The sequence below is a fragment of the Lissotriton helveticus genome, chromosome 7 (genome assembly GCF_964261635.1).
Source record: "Lissotriton helveticus chromosome 7, aLisHel1.1, whole genome shotgun sequence".
Lineage (NCBI taxonomy): Eukaryota > Metazoa > Chordata > Amphibia > Caudata > Salamandridae > Lissotriton > Lissotriton helveticus.
In genome coordinates this window covers 226,246,500-226,259,027 of record NC_136068.1, presented here as the reverse complement: position 1 = coordinate 226,259,027, position 12,528 = coordinate 226,246,500, and positions in this window count along the sequence as shown.

Sequence of the window (12,528 nt, the reverse complement as noted above, 5' to 3'; positions counted from 1 at the left end):
AATCAGTAGTTTTTCAGAAATTAAGGTCGAAAACTTTGTAACGAGGTGACCTGACCTGACCTTGTCAGAGCCGGTTGCTCCACCCGCCGCGTGGCTCCTCCTGAGTGCGCCGGTTCCCCCTGCTGCTGACGCCTGTTCGCCGCTGCCCCCTGGGCTTAGGTGCCCCTTGGTTGTGCTTCTCTGCTTTTGTGCCATATTTGTGTTTATTGTTTGACCGTTGTGCCCCTGTATTTGCCCGATTTTTTGTGCCTCTCTGCCGCCTGTTTCCCGCTGTGTTTCCCCGCTCCCCGCTCCCTGCCGCTGCTCCCCAGCGGCCCAGCCCCCTTCTTTGTTCTGTACCCTCGACCCCTCCTATTCGCCACCCCGCTCCCGCCTCCCAGCTGCTCCTCCCTCCCTCCTCCTTCCCACTCTCCATTTATGGCAGAGACCGCATGTACGTGCAGCGTTCACGCGCAGCAGTTGCGCCGATTGTGCGCCAAAGGCGCACCATAGGAAAGCCCGTCTGCGCCCATCCGTGCCTGGACCGCGCCCAGCGCCAGGACCCCTGGCCCCCGACGATGCCAGCCCACATGACGGACCTACGATGCCACCACCCTCAACGCACTCAATCCCGACCGGAACCCCGCCTGCTACCGAGCCACCCCGAAACACACCCACGGACCCTTCAGCTGCCAAGCCTGCAAGTTCACCTGCCTCCGGACCTGCACCGCACCCAAAAGACCGGGCACCAGCAACAACCACCTCAAGTGCATCCTGCTCAACACCCGATCCGTCCACAGACATGCCGTCGAACTCTGGAACCTTCTCGACACAACAGCACCAGACGTCGCCTTCCTCACAGAAACCTGGATGAACGCCTCCTCAGCGCCCGACATCGCCATAGCCATCCCGGACGGATACAAGATCATCCGGAGGGACCGCGTCACCCAGACCGGAGGAGGCATCGCCATCGTCCACAGGAACACCATCCGCATCACGACCAACTCTGACGACACCCTCACCGCCGCGGAGCACCTCCACTTCCAGATACACACCGACCCCAAGACCACCTCAGAGGCACCCTCATCTACAGACCCCCAGGACCACGCACCCAATTTAGCGAAGACATCGCAGACTTCATCAGCCCGCACCCCCTCCCCTCCGCCGACTACATCCTCCTAGGGGACCTCAACTTCCACCTGGAGAAAAACAACGACACCAACACCACCACCCTGCTGGACAACCTCGCCAACCTCGGACTCAAGCAACTGGTGAACACCCCCACCCACTACGCCGGCCACACGCTTGACCCCATCTTCTTCTCCAGCAAGCACATCTCCTTCAGCCACTCCACCAGACTTCATTGGACGGATCACAGCTGCGTCCACTTCAGCTTCAGAAGAACCACGACCCACCACCACCCGCAACAGGTTCCTCACAGGAGCTGGAGCAAGATCACCGCCGACCAGCTCACCACCTCCCTCAGCCTGAACCCTCCCGCCAGCGCAACAGACTCCAACGAAGCAGCCCGCACCTTCACACAGTGGCTCACCAACTGCGCCGACGACCTCGCACCAATGAAGAACCCATCCCAGCAGACCCGGCAGCAAGAAAGCCTTGTGGTTCACCGACAAACTCAAAACATCCAAGAAAAACTGCCGCACCCTTGAAAAAGCCTGGCGTCACGACCAGACCACAGAAAACATGACTGCCCTCAAGAACGCCACCCGCAAACACCACCAGCTGATCCGCACCACCAAAAGGAAAACATTCAAAGAACGACTGGACAACAACACCCACAACAGCAAGGAACTCTTCAGCATCGTCAGAGAGTTCTCCAACCCCAACGCCGGAAACAACGACATCACACCCTCGCAAGACCTCTGCGACTCACTCGCCACCTTCTTCCACCGCAAGATCGCCGACATACACAACAGCTTCGGCGCACAAACCACGCACCCAACCGCCGAACCAACGCTCCCCCCACCACCCTCTGCACCTGGACCCCGGTCAGCACCGAAGACACCACCCGCACAATGAACACCATCCACTCCGGATCACCAACCGACCCCTGCCCCCACCACATCTTCAACAAGGCCGACTCCATCATCGCACCCCAACTCTGGGACATCATCAACATCTCCTTCAACATCGCTACCTTCCCGGAGAGCTGGAAGCACGCCGAGCTTAGTGCCCTCCTGAAGAAACCAACAGCGGACCTCACCGACCTCAAGAACTTCCGCCCCATCTCGGTCCTCCCGTTTCCTGCCAAAGTCATCGAGAAGACCGTCAACAGACAGCTCGCCGCCTTCCTCGAAACAAACGGATCCCTCGACCCTTCGTAGTCCGGCTTCCGAGCCAACCACAGCACCGAGACCGCCCTCACCGCAGCCACCGACGACATCAGATCCCTGCTCGACAACGGGGAAACAGCGGCCCTCATCCTCCTGGACCTATCTGCGGCGTTCGACACTGTCTGCCACAGCACCCTAGTACAGCGCCTCAACAACATCGGAATCCAAGGGAAGGCCCTGGAGTGGATCATCTCGTTCCTCGCCGGAAGAACCCAGAGAGTCCGCCTCCCCCCGTTCAGATCCGAGGCCACCGAAGTCATCTGCGGTGTACCACAAGGATCCTCACTCAGCCCCACCCTCTTCAACGTCTACATGAGCCCCCTCGCAGCCATCGCACGCCAACACAACCTCAACATCATCTCCTATGCTGATGACACCCAGCTGATCCTCTCCCTCACCAACGACCCCGCCACCGCCAGAGCCAGCCTACACAGAGGGATGAAAGACGTTGCCGAGTGGATGAAGAACAGCCGCCTGAAACTGAACTCAGACAAGACGGAAGTCCTCATCCGGGGATCATCGCCCTCCGCCTGGGACGACTCCTGGTGGCCCCCTGCCCTGGGCACCACCCCCAAGTCAACGGACCACGCACGAAACCTGGGCTTCATCCTGGACTCCTCCCTCTCGATGACCAGACAAGTAAACGCCGTATTGTCATCGTGCTTCAACACCCTGCGCATGCTCCGTAAGATCTTCCGATGGATAACCACCGAAACCAGGAAGACAGTCACCCAGGCACTCGTCACCAGCCGACTGGACTACGGGAACACCCTCTACGCGGAAACCACCGCCAAACTACAGAAAAGACTCCAGCGCATACAGAACGCCTCCGCACGACTCATCCTGGACATCCCTCGCCACAGCCACATCTCGACCCACCTGAGAGACCTGAACTGGCTCCCCGCTGACAAGAGGATCACGTTCAGACTTCTCACCCACGCACACAAGGCTTTCCACGACATAGGCCTGAAGTACCTCAACAGCCGCCTCACTTTCTACACACCCACCCGCCAGCTACGATCGGCCAGCCTCGACCTCGCCGCCGTACCACGCATTCGCAGAGCCACCGCTGGAGGAAGATCCTTCTCCTACCTGGCAGCCAAGACATGGAACTCCCTCCCCGTCCACCTACGGCTGACCCAGGACCACCTCTCCTTCAGGAAACAACTCAAAACCTGGCTTTTCGAGCAGTAACGGACCCCTCCCCCCAGCGCCTTGAGACCCTCCTGAGTGAGTAGCGCGCTATACAAATTGCTGATTGATTGTATATCTGGATGGAGTAACTATAACTTGTGCCCTAAAGTAACTATAACTCGCCCACTTATGGGCTGCTAAGTCCATCACGTTACATCCTTCATGACATGGTCTATGACATCTTGATAACATCACTGCAACATCTGAAATTACATCAATTGAGGACAACACTGTGCATGGTATAGACACGAGATACAGTTACTTTTGGGCACAAGGTATAGTTAATTGAGATAAGTATAACCGGTGAATTTCTGTGGTTTGGTTAGTTTAAAATGGTGATAGACATTTTCACCTGGCTATAATGTCTCTTTACCCTTTATATTTTTGTGTGAATATTTTTATTTATATATATATATATTATATTTTTTTCCTTTCTTTTAATTACCCTTTGGCATTCATCACAGGAGAGTTATACTTAGATCTGCCTTTCCATAGGAAATGCCTTTTTTGGTTTGTTAATAACTTTGGTGCCATTTAACAAATCTTCACAAGACTTTCTAAAAAGATTTTGTTTTCACTAGTTTATTTGTGGAAAGTTTCAGGGTGATCTGTCAAAATGGAGGCCAAGAAAAAGGGGAGGTCCCAAAACGCAAAATTCCTATTCATTTTCCATAGACTTTTTTAAGCAGCACCACCACGAGTGCCAGACTAGGAACCGAAACTGACCCTGGCAAACTGCTCAGCCGGCCACCGGGGTAGGGGGTGCAGTTGAGCTGTTTTCTAGGGCTGATTTGGCTGATTTTGTTACAGGGTGCTGATATTGCTGGCCTCCGGTAACAAAAACAGCCCCCCATGGGCCGAAAACCGCCCCCCACCATGACAGCCCACCGGGGAAACACCCGGTGACTGCTACTCTCAGTCCAGCCCTGGATACACCAAAAAAACTGCTGAACGAAATTATACCAAATTTGGCAGAGGCGCAAATCCTAGTTATTTTAGAGCACGATTTATGGTTACTAGAGATACCTATAATTTGTGCATTTCAGTGATTCTTTTAGTTTCAAATGTTACGTAACTAAAACGTCACTTAAACCTTTGTTTTTTCAGTTTATATAATTAAAGATGAAACAGCTTGTTCAAATACCCACTCCATATTTTACTAATCCGCTACACTTGGGACAGTGCAAGTTTGTGGCTGCCGTGGGGGCACTGCATTACTTGTTATAGGGTGCACTGTCCTTGTTTGCACCCAATGCACCTGTTTAGAGGTGTGCTGTGGTGCAAACAGGGACAGTACGCACGTTACATAATATGGCCCAGGTGTGTTGTAAATGCGCAAGTGCCACAAGCAGTCTTTGGTGATGTTTGTGGCAATACTAGTACTCTTCTGTTAATCTGCTATTACGGTGGTCTCTCTCTCTCTCTCTCTCTCTCTTTCTCTCTCACCTAAGTGTAGGCTTACCTAACTCCACCCATTCAAACCAGGGGGTGGAGCCTCCTCCAACAAGATTAATAAATACAAAGTTACAGTTCACTGTGGCAGAGATCTCTCTAAGCGAAAGTATTGGGAAAATTATTAGAGTTTCTTATTCTTTAAATATATTTATATTATTATTAGCTTTATTCGATATAAAAGATATCATCAAAGCATTTACAGAATAAAAAACATACCATGATAAAAGAGAGAATATGTACAGCATAGAATTACACATAAATAAACACATATTGATCATAAAAAAATTTAACAGCTAGGCTGACATCGTTAAAAACAAGTATTTAAAAAAGGGAAAATATCCAGACATCCGTAAGATAAAAACACTTCATTCAAGGGTATGCTGGATAAGAAAGATGAAGGGAAAGCGAGGGGGAAGTAGCCCATAGTTCATACTCTCATTTTCACTTAAGAACCATAAGGTTAGTGTGCACTAGATGTTTGATCAGGGGGTCTTACATGTCAGAGAGATCCCAATCGAAAAGCCTTTGGGTTATCTGGGCTAGCACATCTTTTCAACCATCTTTCTCCGTATCAACCAGGCTATGCCCAGAAACTTGGCCACTCCGCAAGTCATCAGTAATGATGAGGTGTCAGTTCTTGAAATGCGGAGGGCTGCGTGGTGGGTCATGGGACCCAACATTTTGCACACTGGTTTGAGCCATTTGGCTCTGGCCCTTCTATATGCCGGGCAGGCAAAAAGGAGATGGGCAGTAGACTCGTTATCCTAACGGCAACCTGGACAGGGTGCCGATGGCAGGTTTGGCCCCTTCCAGAGTGCCGTCACACTATTAACAGGGAGGGTCCCAAGTCTTAGTTTGATGTGCAGAGTCCTATCTCGCGGGACCTTGATAAAATCAAGATATGGTTCCAAGACACAAGTGATTTTATGGTCAAAGAACCCCTCAGTCAGTTTCCCCATCTTGGGGTTCGTGAGCTCCTGTGCCTGCACCCAGTCCCAGTAGGCTCTCTTCAGATCTTGCTTTGTTGGAGGGACCTGGGTGGCCCAAGCCTCCTTGAACCCCAGGACAGATAAAAGATGATGGAGGTCAACCAGCCATTTGATTCAACCTCCAGAATCTGCAAGTATTAATTCTTCAAGGGCAGCCACATAATTAAAGAGCTCCGGAGTCCTTCTTAAGGGAGCCCAGAATATCAGGGGGCGGAGTCGGGCAATGTCATGTATGGAACGTTTCCCCATATCATAGAATAGGGGTTTCAGAGGGGTAGACGGAGCGAGAGAAGTGAGGTCTCGCAGAAACTTGTTTTCGGATTTGGCGAGCTCACCTACATTCTCAAAGCCCCAAAGTTCGGCCCCATATAGGGCCGAAGGGAGCGCCTTCCCATCATAAACCTTTAGGGCCGGGGCTACTAACCTACTCACAGACTGGCGTTGTTCCCTGGCAATTGCCCCCGAAACCCTCTTATGGTTCAGGAGCATTTTGGCTAAATGGGGACCCCCACCTCATGGTCTTAGAGATGCGGATTCCCAGATAGTCAAAAGAGTCCACGCAGTCCAGAGGGGAGCCTTTCAAAGTGATGCCATTTCTAAAACGTTTGCAGGGGTTTATTGACATCAGTTTGGTTTTATCAGTATTGATTGTCAGCCCACGACTTGTACAGAAAAGGTAAAACCTATTCAAAAGCCTCTGAAGACCGCCTGGTGACTTAGACAACAGAAGAGTATCATCGGCGAACATATTTATATATATTCTTACGTAAAATATAAACGTAATGTAAATTAATGTAACCATTAATTTTTAAACTAGAACTAATAAAATAAAATGTGGCTTTATGATTTATGTCTGCATATATGTCATGACCATGGAAGCATGTTTGATGCTTCCTGGGCACTTTTAATTAAAAAATTCCATCTGGCTAAACCCCGTGCAGCAGATGTAAGCGCTGCCACGGGTAGGGATTTCTCAGTCATCGCCGCCATCACTCCCACAGGCCACGCCCACTGACTTAAGGCCACGCCCCTTTTACCTACTTAAAGCCGCGCTGAGTGCTAGCCCGTGCTTGAGGATATCGACTCCTGAGGCGAAAGCCGGGAGAGACATTTACGATTTTAAAATTGTTATTTTCTTTTGTTTTACCTGCATGTTTGATGCTTCCTGGGCACTTTTAATTAAAAATTCCATCTGGCTAAACCCCGTGCAGCAGATGTAAGCGCTGCCACGGGTAGGGATTTCTCAGTCATCGCCGCCATCACTCCCACAGGCCACGCCCACTGACGTAAGGCCACGCCTACCTCCTCACCCTATAAAAAATGTGCATATTTCGGACGCGCAGCAGACGAGCGCAGTGGGCGCATCGTCAGCGCGCCGAAGGCGCACCTAAGGCAAGCCCGTCTGCGCCCGTCCGCGGCCGAACGAGCAAGGGGCACAGCACTATGCCCATTTTGTTTCTCATCTACCCGAAACTCTATGCGCATACCAAGGCCCTTGGGACCTCAACCAGGTAGCACTGGGTCACATCATGGACGCTGGGATCCTAAACCCCCATCCCTATTCTCCAACCTCTCCTAACCGGCTGCCAGCAGTCCATCCTCCGACCTGTCCTCAAATCACTGATACTTCTACCATCTCTGCCTTTTTATTAAACACTCGGTCGGCTGTCAAACACCACCTCGACCTGTTTACTTTCCTGGACACTCAGAAACCCAACCTATTATTTCTTACGGAAACCTGGTTCTGCCAGGATTCCCTGCCCGATTTGCTTGCGGCCCTGCCATCGTCCTACTATGCCCTTCGAGCAGACCGACCCCCTGGCAAAGCAGGGGGGGGGAGTAGCTCTAATTATTCGTTCTGACCTACACTTCCAAGTCTTACCCTCCCCTACAATCCCTGCAGTGGATCATCTAGTTGTACGCTCTAACTCTTTCCAGACCCCCATTACGTGTGTCTTGATGTATCACCCTCCCAAACACATGCAGCACTTTCTACCAGCTTTCCAAGACCTGCTAGCCACATTAGCTGTGAACAACTCGGCGGTCCTGGTACTCGGTGATTTTAATTTCTGGCCATCTGACCCCGCTGAAGATGCCCCCTCTAGAGATTTTACGGAATCTCTCCAGAGCTTGAACTTTATATCTCACATTCACACCCCTACCCATGTCCAGGGTCATACCTTGGACCAAGTTTGGTCCCTTAATATCCCCCTCCTTGCTCCCACTGTGACCCCCTGTCTGTGGTCCGATCACCATTGGATATCCTTCTCCCTGAATTTAAGTCTGTCCACAAAACTTTCATTGCCCAAAAACACTTGGGCTCGCAACTGGAGCAAAATTGACACCCCATCACTCTGCTCCTCTTTATTAACCACTTGTCCGGCCATAGAGTACCAAGCCACACTGTCTCAAGCTGAAACTCTAAACAAATGGCTGTCCAATGCTTGCGATCAAGTGGCCCCTCTGAGACGTATTGGGATCAGACGTGCCCATGACGTCAATAAATGGTTCAGCCCTGAACTTAAGGAAAAAAAACTTGCTGTCCGCCGTGCAGAACGTGCCTGGAGACGCACCTACTGTACCGCCTCAAAATCATTGTACTCCTCCATCCAGGCTGAGTACAAGAAAGCCATCTTAGTAGCTAAAACCAGCTACTTTTCAAATAAAATCTTACGGGCAGAGAACCAACCAAGAGAAATCTTCGCCACAGTCTCCGAATTGGCCTCTTCCGATAGGACCACCTCCAAGCCGGTACCCTCCCAGTCCTTGTGCGACTCGTTGAACAACTTTTTTACCAATAAAATTGCAGATATTAAGGCTAACATTCCCTCTCCTTCCTCACTTTTTGTCAACCCCGACTCGCCACCCAATACCTACCAACTTGATCAAATAGTCCCCCTGTCTAGAGAAACCTTTGTGTCTTTACTCCCTTGCATCAAATCTGGCTCTCCTGCGGACATCTGCCCAGCTTACATCCTGCGCGACATTTTTCTTACCTGCCCTTTCCCAGCCCTTACTTTCCTCAACGACACCCTTAAGTCAGGAATTGTTCCCGCTTGCCACAAATCCGCCACTATCATCCCAATTCTAAAAAAAACGGGCGCAGATCCAACAACGCTAGCTAACCATCGGCCCATCTCCCTCCTCCCCTACCTGGCCAAGGTCCTCGAACGCTATGTCACCAAAGCCCTCAGCTCTTTCATCGAGAACAGCGGATATCTCTCCTCTTGCCAAGCAGGGTTCCGCCCTCTCTACTCCACCGAAAAAGTGGTGGTCTCGGTTTTAGACACACTTAGAGAGGGGCTAGACGCTAACCTCCCACAGGCACTGGTCCTTCTTGACCTGTCGGCCGCCTTCGACACGGTGGACCACACCATCCTCCTTTCCCGTGTCGAGGCGGCTGGCATTGGAGGCTCAGCCCTAGCCTGGCTCAGCTCATTTCTGAGCGACCGGGCACAGGCAGTCCATCTGGCAAATTTTACTTCCCAAGCCCGCAAAGTGCAGTGTGGTGTCCCTCAGGGTTCTTCTCTTTCTCCCCTTCTTTTTAATCTGTATATCTTCCCGCTTATTTCGGCCTTACAAAGGATGGAGGTCACGGTGTTTAATTACGCCGATGACCTACAGCTCATCTTCAACCTCTCGAACTCTTCTGATTCTATCCATAACTTTCAGTCGGTGATGGTCTTTATCAGGGATTGGATGAGCTTTAACCATCTTAAGCTCAACCCTGATAAGACCGAACTTCTTCTCACTGGCGGCAAACTTAACCCCTGGTCTCCTATCTTTTGGCCCCCCTCTTTTGGTTCCCCCCCTTCTCCTTTTCCCTCTGTTAAGACACTGGGAATCACCCTCAATCAGCAACTCACTCTACACTCTCAGATTAGCACGGTGGTTTCCTCTTGTTTTTATACTTTGCGCACTATCCGGAAGATCTCACATTTTTTTTCCTTCTCTGCTCTTAAATTGATCCTGATGGCTATGGTCCTCTCCCGTCTAGACTACGGGAATGTCCTGTATAATGGTGCTCCTGCGTATGCCATCCGACGGCTTCAATTGGTGCAAAACCAAGCTGCCCGCTTAGCCTATGGCCTACCTAAATCTAACCATACCACTCCCCTCCTAAGATCCCTCCACTGGCTCCCTATTAGACAAAGGGCCCTCTTCAAGATAGGATGCATCACCTTCCAGGCTCTCGCAGGAACAGCCCCTGAGTTCATCAAGTCCAAAATTAAACCTTACACCCCCAGTAGACAGCTGCGCTCCTCCTCTCTGTCCCTCTTGGTGGTACCCAGATTCAAGAAGAGCAGAATGTGAGGTTCCAATTTCTCCGTCCTCGCTCCACAATTTTGGAACTCTCTTCCTCTCTCTATGAGATCTGAAACCTCCTATCTGGAGTTCCGCAGCACTCTGAAAACCTTTTTGTTTTCACAGGCTTTTAAAATCTAAATTATCTCCCCATCTAACCCAGGAACCGTCCTCCTCAATAGCGCCATGAAACCGCCTGGTGTACGCGCGCTCAACAAATACCTTTAAATTCAAATTCAAATGACCAATGCACACATCGTGATGTGACAACCAAAAGCCAAAATGGCCAAAGCGTCAGCAGCAAAAGTGTTCAAGCACGCGATGATGCAAGCAAGCATACGTATTCATGCAGTAGTCATTTTGATTGTTTTTTGTTTGCTAGTGTAGTTCAGCATTGGCAACAATATTTTTCTTTGAATGTTGATGCCGAACAGCATCTGCAACTAGCAGATCAAAGTCAAAAAGCATCCTAAGACTTTAAAAAGGCGTCACCAAATGCCTTCTCCAATACTTGTTCTGGTTGTAGCTGGATTGAGTGTACCAATAACAATGCTGCGTAAACAGTGAGTCAAGTTGAGGGAACCTGTGCCCATGTGGGATGCTTCTGTGGAAATAATATCAGCCCAGAGTCTGAAACACTTTTCCTCCTCCTAATACTGCTGGAGTTAGGCACATCCAGCTGTTGGAGATGGACTGACCTACTTGCCACTGCACCATTAGGCAACCTGTGTACCTAGAAATTCAGCACTCCAACAATGTGATTCTGTTGGGACAGAGAGTGAAATTATAGCTGAGGAAGAGTGTTATGAGTTCTAATTTTTTACCTGCTCCCAATTTGAGCAAATTCAGCATTTTAGATATTATTGCAAATTGCAACCAGAAGAGGTCTGGGGATTAACTGCTCAGCAAGCAAAATTACATTTTGTTTCTGGAGCACTCACTGTATGCTGGTACAATTAATTTTTTTGCCATTTTGGCACCACCTAATGGTGGTTCCTTAGGACTGCTGCCTTCCTTCTCCATATAGAATCGATAGCCTAGGATTTCATGACTGATTGCAAACAAGGCTATCTTCTGTCCCTCCCCTATTCTAACCATGTCTTCCAGCTTTATTCCAAGGTCTGAGTAACACTTCTCCACGCACGATATTACTCCTCGATGGAGCCCTTGTTTGCACATTTTTTAGCAGATATTAATAACACGCAGTCATAAAAGACACAAATTAAAAAAGGTCAAAAACATAAAGATGAAATTAATTACTTTTCAAGTGTTTATGTTGACAAGACCTCACAAGGCTCATAACCTGTGTTTTATGTAGGAATACCTTGGGATAGCATGTTCGGCCAAAAGATTTCCTGAGAAATGGTGAATTACCGACAGGATCAGAATATTGCACCTCAAATGTAATTCCATATTCTTATACCCATTCCCAGCGTTTGGATGGTAAAATGTCCCGTTGGTCATATTTGACCAGAATTGACAGTTTGTAAAATAAAGGTTAAGGTTAGGTTTGGTTCCGAATTTAGTGTTAATATCAATTTTAAAACCAAAGTTATACTGAAGTTTAGGCTCAGGATTAGGGCAGTGGCATAGCTAGAGCTTCTGGCACCCGGAGCAATCCCTCAGATTGCCGCCCATGGCAAGTAGCAAGGAGGGGTGCTGGGGAAAGAGGACGGCGAGCACTTGAAAGAGATCCAAGAGAAGACACGTGGTATTGCCGCTAATAGTTACCTCGATCATGCAAGATACATGCACATGCATGACATGGTCAAGGCTAACAGTTGAATACACCGGCAGTACAAAGGAGAACACATAGATTGCATGAGCATGAACAATTGCCTGGTGTTGGACCTGCGATGGACAAGCCCAGCACAAAGGGGGTAGCTTGGCTCAAGTGACAAGGCAAGTGAAGGCTGTAGTGTTAAGCCGGCTCTGACCCAATAATAACTCCTTGTACATCCACACCAAAAAGAAGGACACCACACCACTGCTGTAGAAAAATACGATTCCTTTATATAAAAGTTCTTTGTTGTAAATAGGGTTGACTGGGAAAGCACATATACATTTCTTTTGGTCCTACAGTTCTGGTAATAAATAGTATAAATAAATAGAATAACTTCAGGGATGAGTATCACAATAAATATCAGAATAAATAACAGAATAAATATTGGTTCATTTAAATAAACAACCACATGTTTCTTCTGGTATCGCTGCCACCAATTAAATACTTTAGAATCATTACATGTGCAATA